The following is a 17721-nucleotide window of genomic DNA, read 5'->3' on the forward strand; positions in this document are numbered from 1 at the left end:
AGAACATGGACAGCCTTGTCAGGCATTACTATGTCTACCATAGGCACTAAGAATACTCAGAGTAATGGTCAAGAGAATTGGCTTTGAAGTACAGAAAAATGGGAATCATATCCTGCCTCTTCATTTTTCTATGATGTCGGGCATGTATTTTTTTTTTTTTTTTTTTTTTTTTTTTTTTTGCAGTACGCGGGCTTCTCACTGCTGTGGCCTCTCCCGTTGCGGAGCGGGCTTCTCACTGCTGTGGCCTCTCCCGTTGCGGAGCACAGGCTCCGGATGCGCAGGCTCAGCGGCCATGGCTCACAGGCCCAGCCGCTCCGCGGCACGTGGGATCTTCCCGGACCGGGGCACGATCCTGCGTCCCCTGCATCGGCAGGCGGACGCGCAACCACTGCGCCACCAGGGAAGCCCCTCGGGCATGTATTAATATATTCTGAGCCTCAGCTTTCCCAACTGTAACCAACCATAAAATAGAGGCAATGGGGGCTACCTTATAGGAGTGCTTTGAAAATTAAATTTGTGAAATATTTAGAAAAGCTCAAATATAGTAGTAATATGATAAATGTTTATATTATGTGTTGAATAAGAAATGAAAATGTCACTGGAATCCTTACTCAGAGAAAAAGAAGACAGTGACCATGATAAGGGATAAAAACAATAATTCTTCTAACTCCTTGGTATATGTAGTACTGAAGAAAAGGGGCAAGAGAGAGAAAAACTCCCTTTCATTACCAATCTTATCATTTAAAAGTATCTATTAGGGGCTTCCCTGGTGGCGCAGTGGTTGAGAGTCCGCCTGCCGATGCAGGGGACATGGGTTTGTGCCCCGGTCCGGGAGGGTCCCACATGCCGCGGAATGGCTAGGCCCGTGAGCCATGGTCACTGAGCCTGCGCGTCCGGAGCCTGTGCTCCACAACGGGATAGGCCACAACAGTGAGAGGCCCATGTACCGCAAAAAAAAAAAAAAAAAATGTATCTATTAAGTGAGCTCTTCTAGGCCTGGTGATTCTTTTGGTGAGTTAAGTTGTCCCAAATGGATATTGAGAAAAAAAAAAAAAAAAAAAAAAAAGAATGACCACTGCTCATAGAAGTAAAAATTGATTTAAAGGATATTTAGTAGTGTCTAGTAAAGTCGAAAAAACGACATACCTTATCTATTAGTTTTCTAGGGCTGCCATAACGAAGCACTGAAAGCTGGGTGGCTTAAATCGAAATTTATTGTTTCACAGTTCTCTGTTCCATGCCTCTTCCCTAGCTTCCAGTGGTTTGCTGGCAATTTTTGGTGTTACTTGTGTTCTAAAAGCATCACCCCTATCTCTGCCTTCATCTTTGCGTGATGTCATCCTAGTGTGCAGGTGTCTCTGTCTAAATTACCCCTTTTTATAAGGACACCAGTCATATTGGATTAGGGTCCACCCTAATGACTCATTTTAATTTTATTTCTCTCTGAAGACCCAATCTGCAGATAAGGTCACATTTTAAGGTACACTTAGGTTTGGGAATTAAACATAAAATTTTAAAGGGACACAATTAAACCTATTAACACCCTATGATAGAAAATCCATTTTAGGAATATACTAGAAAAACTATTGTGTACTTGTAACAGAACATAGGTATAATGATATTCATTTCTATATTGCTTTTCATAGTAAACTACTAAGGAAAAATATCCATATATATGGTAATAGATACTTATTTGCAAGTCTATGTGCACTATATACACAGCATTCAAAATTATCAAGTTTATATGTTTCAAGGTGGATAGATTGCTGAAACACAATGTTGAGTGGAAAATACAAGTTACAGAAAGAGAGCTTAGATGTAATTTTTTAAACATACAAAGAAATGACATGCATTGTTTATGCAAGCATAAAGATTTTTTTTTTAAATTGATGAAACAAACAAAAAAGCAATTTTATGAAAATCAAGCTGGGTCTGGATGGAGGGGAAGTGGGCTGATGAGAGAAACAAAAGCCTCTTTTTTACCTCTAATACCTTATTTCTTTGTTTTAAAAGGTATGAAATATTTTTTTAAATTTTTATTGGAGTATAGTTGATTTACAATGTTGTGTTAATTTCAAGTGTACAGCAAAGTGAATCAGTTATACATATACATATACCCACCTTTTTTTTAGATTCTTTTCCCATGTAGGTCATTATAGAGTATTGGGTAGAGTTCCCTGTGCTATACAGTAAGTCCTTATTAGTTACCTATTTTATATATAGTAGTGTGTATATGTCAATCTCAATCTCCCAAATTATCCCTCCCCACCCTTTCCCCCCGGTAACCATAGTTTTGTTTTCTACATCTGTGACTCTATTTTTGTTTTGTAAATAAGTTCATTTGTATAAGAGGTCTGAACAATTAAAAATATATATTGGTAATTCTAATATAATCATGTGGTATCTAAATCGTTATATTATTTATTCACATTTCTGACTTTTTTAACCTAAGAAAATTTTATAGGAGAAGACAAAATTATATTGATAACTCCAAACCTGGAATTATTAGGTTATGTTTCACAATTCACATGGAACCCATGGATAAACTATAGCAAATGAGCAGGCTCTTAATGTCATTTCTATCTTAAAGCAACCAGCTATTTATGAAGGCACTAGGTAGACACATTTGCATTTTATTTTACATAAATATACATATAGATTTACTCGATTTGCATACAACTTTAAAGGAGTTTAACATCAAGTATGTAAGGTAAAATAAAATACTACAACTTTAAAAACTGAATTAAAAGTTCAATTTTCAAGTCCAAAATTGAAACAGAATTTTAGAGGAAGCCCATCACAATAATGTTTTGAGGGATGATGTGGAAGTATTTCTCTCCTGGATAGCACAACTGGGAGGAAGAAAAAGAATGAATAGATTATTGGGGGGAATTTAGGAGGAAGTACAGTGTAGTGGCTGAGCACAGGTGTTAGAACTTCCTCCTGTCTAAGTGGAGGTTAAACCCATCAGTTTTCTCATCAATAAAAAAAGGCTAATACAGATGGATACATCTTGAAGCTACAGTCTAATTGAAACAGTTTGTGTTAAGAACTGGCACAAGGTAACTTTTTTAAAAAAATAAATTAGATGTTGACCTGTTCATTTGATATTCCAAGAAACCAGTGCATCATTTTCTGGACTGTGGTATGGAACTGACTACAGAATACCTTAGAGACTGTCAAGTAAAAAGAAATCTGGATGTAGGTAAGGAGAGATTTTATTCAAATAGACTATTGTAATAGGGAGAACACTCCCAGGGTAAGATCTATGCTTGTCTCAAAGGCTAGGCAGAAAGGACTCTTGTCCATAGAGGAGTAAATTAGGCTGGAGAGAAATGGGTGTGGGGCAATGGGATGAACAGATGGCATGATCTGATAGTTGATTCAGTAATGTTTTTCCCTGAGGCCAGTCAATTCTCAGGAGACCCCATTAAGGAGGAGCTGTTCCCAATTCCAATACTTCCTTAAATTCAAAGGTGATCCAAGGTCTAAGGACCTGTGGGGAGGAAAGAAGACTGACTAAAATTGGCCAAGTTAAGTTAGAAAATATCTTGTCTAAATTGGTTAGGTCAGATAAAAGCAAATAAATGAAATAAAAAACAACAAAAAACAAACAAACAGAAAAACCCAGAAGCAACTTGTAGCGGAAGCTGATTGATCCAAATGTGAGTATAATTGATTACAATTTGGAAAACACTTTTCCTAAAAAATAATTTTATGTGTACCCTTCTTAAAAGCAAGCAAATTAAATTAACACAGATTTGTTTCATTAGCAAATAGTGCTGGATTTATATTCCATTAAAGGTGTTAAAATGCAAAGAAAAATGAAGGTAAATTTTCTCTCTAAATGTTGGTTCCGAATTATTGGCTCAACAATTATTATAGTGATTTTAATGGAGACTTGATAAAGATGCATTTTGATTATTCCATTCCACTTCATGCCATGAAAAATCTTACTCTCTTTCTATGTCAGACCTCTGTGTCTTACTCCCAGGTTTATCACTGGCACGTTTTATCTTGTAAATTATAGATCATCTCTTTGACATTACATTTTTATAGATGGCAGAAAGGAAAGAGAATGCTGGTTTTGGAAAATGTAAGCCTTTGTTTAAGCATGGAGAAATTTAGTTCAGAAGGTAGGAAATATGAGAATAATTATAGAGGCATAATTAAGGTAAATGGAGCTAAATGAATTTGGGGATGTTCTCCTCTCTCCGCCTCTCATGCATGAACTCAAAATATTTAACTCAGTGACTGTATTTTATTTTGCTTTTAAGTTTTACTTTCACAATTAAAAATAGTTTTAAATATTAATGGAAATAACCATTAATGTATTAGCCATATGTTATTGAATTTTATAAAATATGCAAATAAACTCAATGCAAATAAACTCAATGCAAATATAATTTCCTCGTATAAAGAAAATAGTATATAATCATTCATTCTCCTATTACAAAAAAAGCTCCAAGAGATTATAAAAAACTAAAAATTAGTATACAAAGGAGAATAAAAAGCACTAGTAATATATATGTAATCTAAGAGTTCCTTTTAGTAAAAATTTCAGAAAAGTACTTTATACATTTTATTAAATATAAACTGGATTTCAAACCGTTTCCTATCTGGACTTTGACTTCTGAAATCTTAGCCTCTAATTTAGAATTCTGAAATCCTAGCTCTATATTATTTATGTTTTCTATATCTTCCTTACTAGTTTAGAATAGATCTATGTGTTATATAATTTTTTTATTGTATGTTTTTTGTGAGATCTCAGTTTCCCGACCAGAGATCAAACCCGTGTCCCCTGCAGTGGAAGTGTTGTGGAGCCTTTACCACTGGACTGCCAGGGAAGTCCCATGATTATGTAATTTTTAACAAGCTAAGTTATTGGCCCTTAATGTATGGTTGTAGAGAACTATTACATCACATTTGAATTACGAACTTGGAATTGCTAATATTTTATGCTGAAAGAAGTATGAAGCATAATTCCTCCTTTATCTGTTTGAATGGCTTTCCCTTCACTAATAATCTGGACTTTTCATTTGTCAGTTGGTTTATTTGTTTGAAATAAAAGATGAAATGATGGCAATAATGGAATAAAAGGAAATAAACCCTAAGAGAAAACCACTCTATTGTCGAGATGTAGGTCACTTTGTGCACAACTTCCTTGTCCTCTTATCTAATTCTCCTTTAATGCAAAACCTTTGTAGCTCTGGGCTTTTTTGAAAAAGCAAAATAGAACTGAAGTGGCCTTAGAGGTTTTCTTCTAAGTGGGAAGTATTTGTAATGTAAGTATGATGGGCAACCATGTCTTTGAGGTCTCTTGATGACACTCTATAAATAATCTGGCTGAATAAAAGAATCTTGAATTAGTGGTAAAATGCTCAATGTGGAAGCAGCCACCTTAAGAGTTCCAGGTAAATCTCTTAGGGTCTCTCTACCTCAGGAGAGCCAAGGCAAGCTTCAGGGACTGGCAAAATGCCTTATAGATTTGTTTCTATAGATCTATACATAACACGATTAGCTTAACACAGCAAGTAGAAAATGGCCACACTCACTTTTTAATGGTGGTTCAATTTAACCAATATTTGTTAAACACCTTGTATATGTCAGACACTAATAGGTGCTTGGTATCCTAACATAGTTCAGTTTATTCAAATGCAAGCGATACCTATACCAAAAGAGACTTCCAATTCACATTAAATTACACAATATAAATACACACAGATTACTAAGGAAGCACAGGACTGGGCTCCAGTCTAGACTGAGAAGTCAGGGACAGTTTCCTGGATGAGATGGTGCTTGAGGAGAAGCAGAAAACAATACAGATGGGTAGCCCTTCAATTACTAGAATTAACTTCCTTTATCATTTTCCTAATCATTTCCATGACTACCATTTTACAGTAAATGCTTGGCATTTGTAAATTTCTTATGTGTTAAGTCCAGGTCTTGAGGAGTGACCCTAAAGTCTTATGAAAAATCTAATAATAAAGTTAAATTGCTTGCTGATAGGAATAATTGAAAGCTCAAATGAAACCAACTTAAATAATAAAGGAAGTAATTTCAGACTATCATGCATTCTTTAGAATTTTTGTTTTTGTATTGCTTTATTTAGCTCTGTGCTCTGTGTCCTCTGCTGCTGCCTTTTTTTATATGAATGTTTCAGACTCAGGTAGTTTTTCCTGGGGCAGTAAAATGATTTCAACTGCTCCACTTCACCCATTTGTACAACAAACGGTCTAGAAGAAAGAGCTTATCTTACTCCAACCATCAGGTATAAATCCTGGACATCAAGATTAATGTTCCAAGTTAGGTCCACCTGGGAACCAATCCCTCTAGATGGAAAAATGCACAGAGAGATTCAATTTAGTTTAGGTTAGTGCCATCCCTGAAACAGTCACAGGGACAAAAGAATGGGTTTATGCAATTGGTTTAGAAGACACATCAGCTTTTGGCTCTAGAGTAGGATGTGGAGTGAGATGCAATCTGGGCAAATGGAGATTAGTGAGGGAGAGTGGATGCCTCAGCTCCTGGAAGAGCTGAGACATCTTCCCCGCACCTGCATTGAAACTTCTCTTTACTGGCCTCTGCTGATCTTGTATTCAACACCTATCAACCTATATTTTCCAAGCTTTCGTATGTGGAAACTAATATGCTATTTTGGTATAGGTGAACTAGAAGATTGGAAGGTCTCCAGGTGTATCACTTATGAATATCTATGAACTTCAATACTCAGATGTGTTTTTCAACACCATTAAGCAATGATCCAATTCTCAGGGGACACTGTATCCTACAATCTAACTCAATTCTGATACTATCTACCCAAAAGATATCATCACAGATTAAGTGCACAGCCCAACAAAATTGCCCCCCCACCCCACCATTTCAGCCATCAATCACAAGTCCATATTGTCACATATGCTTCTGAGCAACTGGCTATAAATCAGAAATTCCTATGATCCCTTCATGGGTGCAACTAATTTGCAAGAGCAGCTCACAGAACTCAGAGAAACATTTACTTACATTTACCAGTTTATTATAAAGAATATTATCAAGAATACAGATGATAGCAAGATGAAGAGCTACATAGGGAGAGGTCTGCAGAACTTGGATGTGCCCCCCTCCCAGCATGTGAACATATTCACCAATATAGAAGTTCATTTAAACTCCTTGTTCAGGAGTTTTCATGAGGCTTAATCTGTAGCCCTACCTCTCTCCTTCCCGGGGTCAGGATGGGGCTGAAATTTCCAACCATCTAATCACTTGGTCTTTCTGGTGAACAGCTCCATTCTGAAGCTGCACCCCACCCTAGGTTACCTCTTTAGATAAATTCAGGTGTGCTCAGGAAATCAAAGGGTTTTAGTAGCTCAGTGCCAGGAAAAGGTAAATAAACGACCTTTTCCATTATTTCTTATGCCTCAAATACTTATATTTAATTTTAGAAAACTGGCTTCTAAGATGAAAGTGGCATACTTTCCAAGACTGATTCCCTCATTAGGATTTCACTTGCTGCCACAATAAATCACCACAAACTTGGTTGCTTAAAACACCACATTTTTTTTCTAAACTTGTGTGTGTGGGTTAGAACTAGAACGTGTGTAAAAAGGCTAAAATAAAGGTGTCAGCAGGGCTGTGCTTCTCTTTGGAGGCTCTAAGGAAGAATCTATTTTCTGCTCATTTGGGTTGTTAGTGGAATTTAGTTCCTTGTAGTTGTAGGACTGATGTCCCCGTTTTCTTGCTGGCTGTAAACAAAGGGTTGTTTCCAAATACTAGAGGCTGCCACATTCCTAGACTCATGCCCTCCTTTCTCTGTTTTCAAAGCCAGTAATAGAGGGTCAGGTCTCACTCACTTTGAATCTTTCTGACCCTCCTCACTCAGGAAAGATTCTCTACTTTTAAATAGAGATTAGTATGATCTTATATGACTAGATTGGGCTCACCGAGATAATAGGGGATAATCTCCTCATCTAAATGTTCCTAAACTTTATCACATCCACAAAGTCCCTTTTGCCATATTTAAAGGTTTGTGAGATTAGGATATGGACATCTTTGGGGGCCCATTATTCTGCCTACATTAATACCCTAATCTTCACTTTCTTTCCAGGGTGACCTCCTTAAAATTATTACAGTTACTATATTAGTTAGGGTTTTGCAGAGAAAAAAGCCAGTGTGTCATGGTTGTTGGAGTGTCTTTGTTTGCCTAGGGGTCTTGATAGTCTAAGAGTGATTTAGTACAGGGACTTTGGGTCATGTGGTATCTCCTTGCCGTCTTGAGAGGCTAGAGTCTGAGATCAGTCATGTGGTCAGTCAACCATGATTAGGCAATGGAACACCAATAAAAATCTCAATGCTCAGGTGAGCTTCCCAGATTGGCAACACTCTGTGTGTATAGTCACACATCCTTAAAGGGAAAGTAACATTGTCCACTGTTCCACAGGGAAAAAACTTGAAATTTCATAGCTGGAAATTTCCTAGACTCTGCTGTATGCAGTTCTTCCCTTAGTGAATATAAATTTGTATCCTTTATGGGTGATACACCATAACCATGGGTATAGCTGCTTTCAGTGAGTTCTATGAATCATTCTAGTAGATTAATGAGTCTCACGGTGGTCTTGGGAACCCCCTAATTTGCATTTGATATCAGAAATGAGTATAGTCTTGTGGGCAGGGCTCCTTTAACTTTGCAGCTCTCCACTGATAATCTGTACATTTCTTAATCCAGTATTTTACCATCTGATATCTATATCTAGTCCCAATCTAATTTCTAAGCTTCCCCAAACATGTACCCTCTATTCTAGGCAAAAGGTTTCAAAGTGATCCTGGCTTTTTCTCTGCTGTGGTGTATGGTTGCTGTAATGTCCCATGTTGTTCATACTTCTTTTTGTACACACCTTGGGTAACCCCTTCCCATAGTGACTTAGAGCTTACCATGTTATTTGATTTGGCTAATGGGCAACAGACAATATGATACAAACAGAGACTTAAAAAATACTTGCATTTCAGGATTTGCCCTGTTGCTCATTTTAAAACCCCTGTGCTGCCATGTGAATAAGCCTGGGCTAGCCTGCTGGATAATGAGAGGCATGTGGTGACCCAGTTGCTCCTGTAGCCCCTGTCAACCAGTAGACCTGTAAATGAGGCCACATTAGATTATAGAGCAGTCAGCTGATCTGCCAGCTAAACACAGGTGCATAAACAAGCCCAGCTGACATCATTTCCCAAATGTCAAGAAGGGACTGGAATTAATTAGTATTGATACATGAACAAGTGACTTATAGTGGAAAAAGAGTATAAAGGATATGCTCCATATGTTGATACCAAGAGGTTATGCAAGGAATGGGGAAGGAAATAGCTGACCTCAGCCCAGTGAATGAACAGAACTTGTGTTGACTGGAAGATATATGGTTCCTTGTATAAAAAGAATACTGGATAAATGAGTTACTTATCCATTACAGTTGTTCATACATTTGGAGTTGGATTTGTAATTTGTAGGGTCCACAATAGTGCAACATTATCTTAAGCTGACATATATAAAAAATAGGTTGTTTAAAGAGGTTCAGTCATATTCTGATTAGATTCACGCTCTGATCTACCAAATTTTATCATGGCTCCTTTAAATAGGGATCATGCTTGCAACCCTTTAGAGGACAATGAAGAACAGTGGTTTCTTGCTAATGGACTATTGCATCAGTGAATACATTAGGAATAGTAAGGTAGATATAGCACATTAATATGTAGATGAGTTTTGTCTAGTGCAATCTGCAAATATTTTAAGTCTGCACTTAAAATTGTAATTCAAGTCTTTGTAAAACTTAAATATTCAAGACTACTGCAAAAGATCAAAGCCTCCCTGTAACAGATTGAACCGTGTCTCTCCAAAGTTCATATGTTGAAGCTCTAACCCCAATGTGACTATATTTGAAGATAGTGCCTTTAGGGGGGTAATTAAAGTTAAATGAGGTCATAAGGGTTGTATCTAAACTGAATAGGACTGATATCCCAAAAAGAAGAGGAAGAGACACTAGAGATATCTCTCTCCTCTCCACATAAGCACAGAGGGAAGGCCATATGAAGACACAGCAAGAGGGCAGCCATCTGCAATCCAAGAAGAGAGGTCTCACCAGACACCAACTCTGCTGTTACCTTGATCTCAAACTTCCAGCCTCCAGAACTGTGAGAAAAATAATTTCTGCTGTTGAAGCCGCCCAGTCTTCTGTACTTTGTTATGTCAGCCTGAGCAGAGTAATACACTCCTTCTCAGTTAAAACAGATCTTTATATTTTCCTCATGGGCTCTGGCTTTTTACCCATTCCATTTTACTTTGCTGTTGTTAGGAAGTGCATGATGGTTGTCTTCCTGGAACCTAATTAGAGTCTGTAAATCATTTTAATTAGACCTTTTAATGAAATATTGAGTAATGGAAAATTCATTATGGCCAAACCCTATAAAAATGATAATTAGGAGTTTACTAATCCTTCAATAATATTTATGCTTGTTTTATGTGCTTAAAATAAACTAAGTGATAGATATTATTTTTTTAACTCCAAGTGCATTCTGAACATTTGTGTCTAGACTTAGAAAAATTGAGAGCAAATTGAAATGAAGACAAATTTCTATGTAAGGTACATTAGGGTCTGCATGGTTTTGCATTGCATGCACTTGAAAATTAATATTACTGCAAAATGGAAAAGCAAAACAAAACTCACTACTTCTTAAGCCAGCCCTCTTCAATTTATGAAATGGTCTAGATTTTTATAGAATGGTGAAATCTGTTTTCTCTTTTCATTTCTTTTTATTCTTTAAATATTTGTTTACTTGTTTAATTTTATTTCTTTTATTGTGAATTATTAAGAAATTTCCAATAAATATTTGAAATATAAAAATACTCATACTAGGGGCTTCCCTGGTGGCACAGTGGTTGAGAGTCTGCCTGCCGATGCAGGGGACACGGGTTCGTGACCCGGTCCGGGAAGATCCCACATGTCATGGAGCGGCTGGGCCCGTGAGCAATCACCACTGAGCCTGCGTGTCCGGAGCCTGTGCTCCGCAACGGGAGAGGCCACAATAGTGAGAGGCCGGCGTACCGCAAAAAAAAAAAAAAAAAAAAAAAAAAAAAATTCATACTATACAAGTCCTCTAATATTATTGTTTCAGATTATACAATATATATGTGTGCATATTAATTGAAACTAAACCTACGGATACAGGAGAAAAAAGTTAGCTGGGTACACTTTCATCAGATTATTACCTCACTCCATTTCTCCCCAGAATTAACCATATGTTACATCGGTTGTTCATTCTTCCATCAGTCATAATTTATTTCTTCAAACAAATACTTGCTGAGTGCCTATTATAAGCCAAGCATTCTCTTAGACACTGTATGGAGTGCAGAGGACAGCATTTATAAAATTTACAAAAATAACATAAGTGTATGTAATCATAAAAATGTATGTTTTCATGGTTTTGAAATATTTAAATGATAGAAATATATACATATATATATTTCTATTTCTCTTATATTTTCAGCAACTTTTAAAATTGTTTTTTAAATTTAAAGTTTTTGAGAGGTTTACAGGTAAAAGACATTCCTGTGGGAAGCTAAAAGAAAAGGAAAAGAGTGAATCTGGCCATATATATTTGCTTAAGTATACATTTTGTCAGTGGTGGAGGAAAGATACACGAGCATGGAGGGAAGTGTTGTGCTAGTCAGTTTTAACACACATTCCTAAGCCTCGTTTCTGATATTACCATTGTTTATATTTGCTTTTTTCCACTTGTAACTTTTGTTATTTTACTATTGTATATTTTTTTACAAGTGGCCTTAAATATTTCCTAAAATTAAATTGAAGAGGAAAACAAATAAATTAAACATTAACATATATGTATGTATGTATATATACATATATATAATATGTATTACACACACACACACACACACACCTATATATATATTTTCCCCCTCCTTTTCTTGCCAGTGAAAGTCACACTACCAGGAATATATGTGGACCAGATAAGATCATATTACATCTAATTTTATTATTATTTTATTATTTTATAAATCCCATACTGAAATGAGTATCATAATAGTGATCAGTAGTCTTAGCTGCTAATCAGCAAGAGACAGATTAAATAATATCTAAAATATACAGTCTGTTTTATGACTCTACTGAAAACAATAACTTTCTGAAATTTTTTTTATTTTTAAATTTCATAAGCTGCTTACTATAATATTTCAATGATGTTTTTCATGATTTTGAAATTAAAACATTTACTAAAATGATTAAATTTAGAATGATTTTTTTCAGCTTTGAAACCTACCCTTTAAAACAGTGCAAATCCATATTGTGATTAAATAAGCAGGCTAAAAGGTGTGAGAAGAAAACTATTTATTGTATTCATATATTGGCAGTCTTTTAATTATACAACTGGTGAAACCAGAGGAATTGTTTGCTCTTTTTTCCTTTAATAGAACAATTTTGAGAATCAAAAACAGTGATGGTCTTTGCAAAACAAAGAACTGATTACATGTTTAGTCAATAAATAAAGAATGGCCAGTTACATGTTATATTTTGTTCATTTATTTCCCCAGCTGCATTTACAAGGTTTCCTTTGAAACTGCAGTAAAATGAGATGGTCTTTGGCTAGAGAATAGAGAAAATAGTGTTTTCTCTTTTCATTATGGTCCAGCACTGCAGTGCATGATGTACAAGCAGGCACTGAGTTGCAAGGCGATGAGGGCACAAAGGAAAGATTTCCTATGGTGGAGGTTATAATCTACTTTAAGAAGGTTCTCAAATGAGAGGGACTGGCCTGGATGTGTGCACAAGGGGCAGCCTGTGGCAGGTGTTGAAGGGAAGGCTGCTAGGAAATGTGCAAATAAGAGAAAAAGAGGGAGAAGGACTATGACCTTCCAATTTTTTCCCTTTCTCAAGGATTCTATCCACCATCCTCTTAACAAACATATCTGCTAACATTTCCTGGTCATTTATATAAGAAAACCAGCACAAGGACCTAGTCAGGAAAAGTGTCTAGCCTAGGACAGGACCTCACCCCAACTCCCACAGTCATTTGTAACCAGAAGAAAGCTTCAGCCTGTCACCCTGGCTTCATTTGAACTTGGATATCAGAGTATTCACGTTGGAGAAGAAAGCATCTAGCTCATTTGCAGTAAAGTGAACTGTGTTTGAATATTGTGCTAGAAAACCTACCGGTTTTCTGCTATTGGCTGAATTAAAGTTGCCCTCTTAGCTCTCAACAACTCTCATCATTCGAAGGTAGACTAAGTAGAGAAAGGATCATTTTACCAAATGGACTTCGGTCCCACTACTAATCGGTAGTTTCTGCATGAAATACTGAGGCTCAGCACTGAAGCAGAGTCTGACCTGGAGAAAAGAAGGAAATGACCCTACTGTAAGCCAGGGGGACTCAGCTTATTTCTTTCTGGTTTAGGGGAAGGTATCAAACACACAAACAATGAAACAAGGTCTTCACACAATAAATAAATAATAATAATAAGATTAAACATGTCAACTGCTTGTTTGACCAAAAAACAAACATGAATTAAGCTATGCAGACTGTAAGTGCACACACACACACACACTCACTCACCCCCCCCACACACAAAGACATTTTCCTGATCAGACAGATTGTAGCAGTAGTTTAACTACTAACATAGTTCCTCTTCTGTATTTTATGATTTATATTCAAGAGATATTTTTCTGGGTGACTTAAAACTGAGAAAAGAAAAATACACATACATACCTAAGATAATATAACATGGGCAAAGTTTTAGCTGAACATTTTCAATATTCTTATCATCAGAAATTATAAGAAAATAACAATGATCTGAATCCTCTCTTTTCCATTTCTTTTTCGTTTCTTTTTCTTGCCTTCCTCCCTTTTCGATAGTAGACTTGCTCTTTTTGTACTATAGGTTCTACAAGGAGAATCCTACATATTTTTTGAAGTGTAATCAAAAACTTTTCTGATAATATGCTATTAGATTTTTATATTTACACAAACACATATATATGCATATATATCCAGCTCTACATTGAATAGACAAACAGTTAATTTGAAAAATTTTAAAGACTTGAGATTGTATTAGATATTTTATATAGCTGGTCCATTTAAAACTGATTTTTTGGAACAAATACCATTCCATCATAGAGGTCTGTGAAGCGGAGATCTGAGATTTCAAGTAAATGCAATTTTTCTACATTTTTGTGAGAATCAAAGATTTTCATTGTGATTCAAACAAGAATGACAAAGGTGACTTAAGGGTTTCATTTTTGGACTTTGCAGGGAGTTCTTTCTTTGTTACATAGCCTTAAAGATCTCCCTTTCTATAAATCTGACAGTAGATTATTTGCCTTAAATCTAAGAAGCCTAACCATTTGGAATTTAAAAGGCCTGCATCAGTCTGACTTGGTATCATACTGGGATGAGTCAAAAGGCCAGACACTATCTCATTGGGAAAGAAAAATTATCATGTCTGAGTACCAGGAATAACAATTCTAAATATGGATGGGTCTCAGACATTCAACATTTCAATGATGGTCAAGAGACACATGTAGTGTTGGCTCAACCTCTACAGCTAGAACCTTAGGTCTTTGGGAAGATGTAGGTTTGTGAAGATAAATAACATATCACTTTCTGGGAATGAATGGAATTTCTAACTCAGACAGGAACCTTTCAGAAATCTTAACCATTACATCATTTTTTTTCTTAAGTGTTTTATTCTCTTCATCCAACAAAAGCCACGGCAACACGGCAACCCACTGCCTTCACACATATTTATTCTTGATATTAATTTTCATACATTTGCATTTAAAATATCACTATAAATATCCATATTTTATCCCCTTTGACAATTATATTTGCAGTTTTTTTATGAAGAACTGTTGAAAACAAATGGAAAATAACTTAGTTTAAGCAAAAATTAAGAGAACATGTATATTAAAAAGAGATTCTCAGAACTGCATAAAATAAATGATGTAATATTTTCTATTTATAGCTCCTCGCTAAGACAATAGACTAAGTGCTAAAGACAGAGTCAACAAAAACAAGGTAATATATTGCTATTGCCAATATCTTTGGTGTTACATAATTGACTACTTTTCACACCATTGTCATAGGAGAAGCATCTCTAAAGATGTACTTCTGCACTGCTTTCTGTCCCAGAAGCCCTTGGAGTAAAATTAAGGAAAATTGATATTCAGAGAAAGGAAGTGTCTTTTGGATTGTTTACATGGGTTAAGAAAATAAGATGATGTGTTGTTTATGCAGTGAATTTTGGTATCTCCTTGGTCAATCACAAAATAAATTGTCTAGCACTGTCCCTGAAATCCTAAACTGAGGTTGCCCCGTGACAGTGATGAATAAAAGTACATGTACATGTACACATGAGGTAAAAACAAACTCTTAAAATAAAAGTAGTAAATTTAAGAGGTTAATAAAAGTGGCAATACCATGGTTAATTATTTTATGCCTTATTATTCTCTTATTTGGGGAAATAGGCTTCCAGGTGTCCGCTTCTCTGGTGAGATGGGACCAGGAGACGCTATCCTCAGCTTCTTGCCTAGTGAGCAAGTCAGGCTCTAGGGCTGGCAGAAATCCTCATTTGAGTGTCCCACTGAGTTCCCTGGTCAGAGTGCTGCAGCTGAGCAGAGGACCTGCTTGGGACTACAGCTCGGGTGCTGCAGAAGCCTTCTTGGAATCTGACATGTTACCACTTTGGGATCATTGGGCAACTGCTCCTGACTTGGCCACATGAAGGCTCAGACTGTCCCAGTCTCTGAACTGAAGAGAACAAACACTATTAGCATATCTCTCACCAGCATGAATGCAAGGTATTTCAATGAAGAGTATCAGGAGGTCATCTACAAATCCCAGGTAGGCATGTGCAAGTTCTGAGGAATGGTGGAATAACCCAATGTATCTGGGAGATCTTTGGAGACAGCTGAGACAGAGCTACAACAGGGCAGTGGCTGACAACCAACTCATAGGCCATCTTCCCCAGCCAGGTGGCTGACAGGGTCTTGGTGCTCTGGCTGGCTGTCAAGCCTGAGCCTCTGAGGTGGGAGAGCTGAATTCAAGACATTGGAACACCCGAGACCTCCCAGCACCACATGATATCAATTGGCAAGAGCTCTCCCAGAGATCTCCATCTCAATGCCAAGACCCAGCTCCATTCAATGACCAGCAAGCTCCAGTGCTGAACACCCCATGCCAAACAACTAGCAAGACAGGAACATACCTCCACCCATTAGCAGAGTGGCTGCCTAAAATCATGATAAGTTCACAGACATGCCAAAAAACACCACTGTACACATTCCTGCCCAAAAGAAAGACAAGATCCACCCTCATCCACCAGAACACAGGCACCAGTCGCCTCCACCAGGAAGCCTACACAACCAACTGAACCAATCTTACCCACTGGGGGCAGACACCAAAAACAACAGGAGCTACAGACCTGCAGCCTGTGAAAAGGAGACCGCAAACACAGTAAGTTAAGCAAAATGAGAAGACAGAGAAACACACAGCAGATGAAGCCACAAGGTAAAAACCCAGCAGACCAAACAAATGAAGAGGAAATAGGCAGTCTACCTGAAAAATAATTCAGAGTAATGATAGTAAAGATGATCCAAAATCTTGGAAAACGAATGGAGAAAACATAAGAAACATTTAACAAGGACCTAGCAGAACTAAAGAGCAAACAAACAATGATGAACAGCACAATAAATGAAACTAAAAATTCTCTAGGAGGAATCAATAGCAGAATAACTGAGGCAGAAGGATGAATAAGTGACCTGGAAGATAAAATAGTGAAAATGACTACCACAGAGCAGAATAAAGAAAAAGAATGAAGAGAATTGAAAACAATCTGAGAGACCTCTGGGACAATATTAAATGCACCAACATTTGAATTATAGGGGTCCCAGAGGAAGAAGAGAAAAAGAAAGGGACTGAGAAAATATTTGAAGAGATTATAGTTGAAAACTTCCCTAACATGGGAAAGGAAAGAGGCAATCAAGTCCAGGAAACACAGAGAGTCCCATACGGGATAAATCCAAGGAGAAACATGCCAAGACACATATTAATCAAACTATCAAAAATTAAGTACAAAGAAAAAATATTAAAAGCAGCAAGGGAAAACAACAAATAACATACAAGGGAATTGCCATAAGGCTTACAGCTGATCTTTCAGCAGAAACTCTGCAAGTCAGAAGGGAATGGCAGGACATATTTAAACTGATGAAAGGGAAAAACCTACAACCAAGGTTACTCTACCCAGCAAGGATTTCATTGAGATTTGAGGGAGAAATTAAAATCTTTACAAACAAGCAAAATTAAGAAAATTCAGCACCACCAAACTAGCTTTCAAACCCAAAACAATTAAGAAAATGGTAAGAGGAACATACATATTGAAAATTACCTTAAATGTAAATGGATTAAATGCTCCAACCAAAAGACATTGACTGGCTGAATGGATGCAAAAATAAAACCTATATATATGCTGTCTACAAGAGACCCACTTCAGACCTAGGGACACATACAGACTGAAAGTGAGGGGATGGAAAAAGATATTCCATGCAAATGGAAATCAAAAGAAGGCTGGAGTAACAATTCTCATATCAGACAAAATAGACTTTAAAAATAAACACTATTACAAAAGATAAAAAAGGACACTACATAATGATCAAGGGATCAATGCAAGTTGAA

This window comes from Hyperoodon ampullatus (assembly GCF_949752795.1).
Source record: "Hyperoodon ampullatus genome assembly, chromosome: 1".
NCBI lineage: Eukaryota > Metazoa > Chordata > Mammalia > Artiodactyla > Ziphiidae > Hyperoodon > Hyperoodon ampullatus.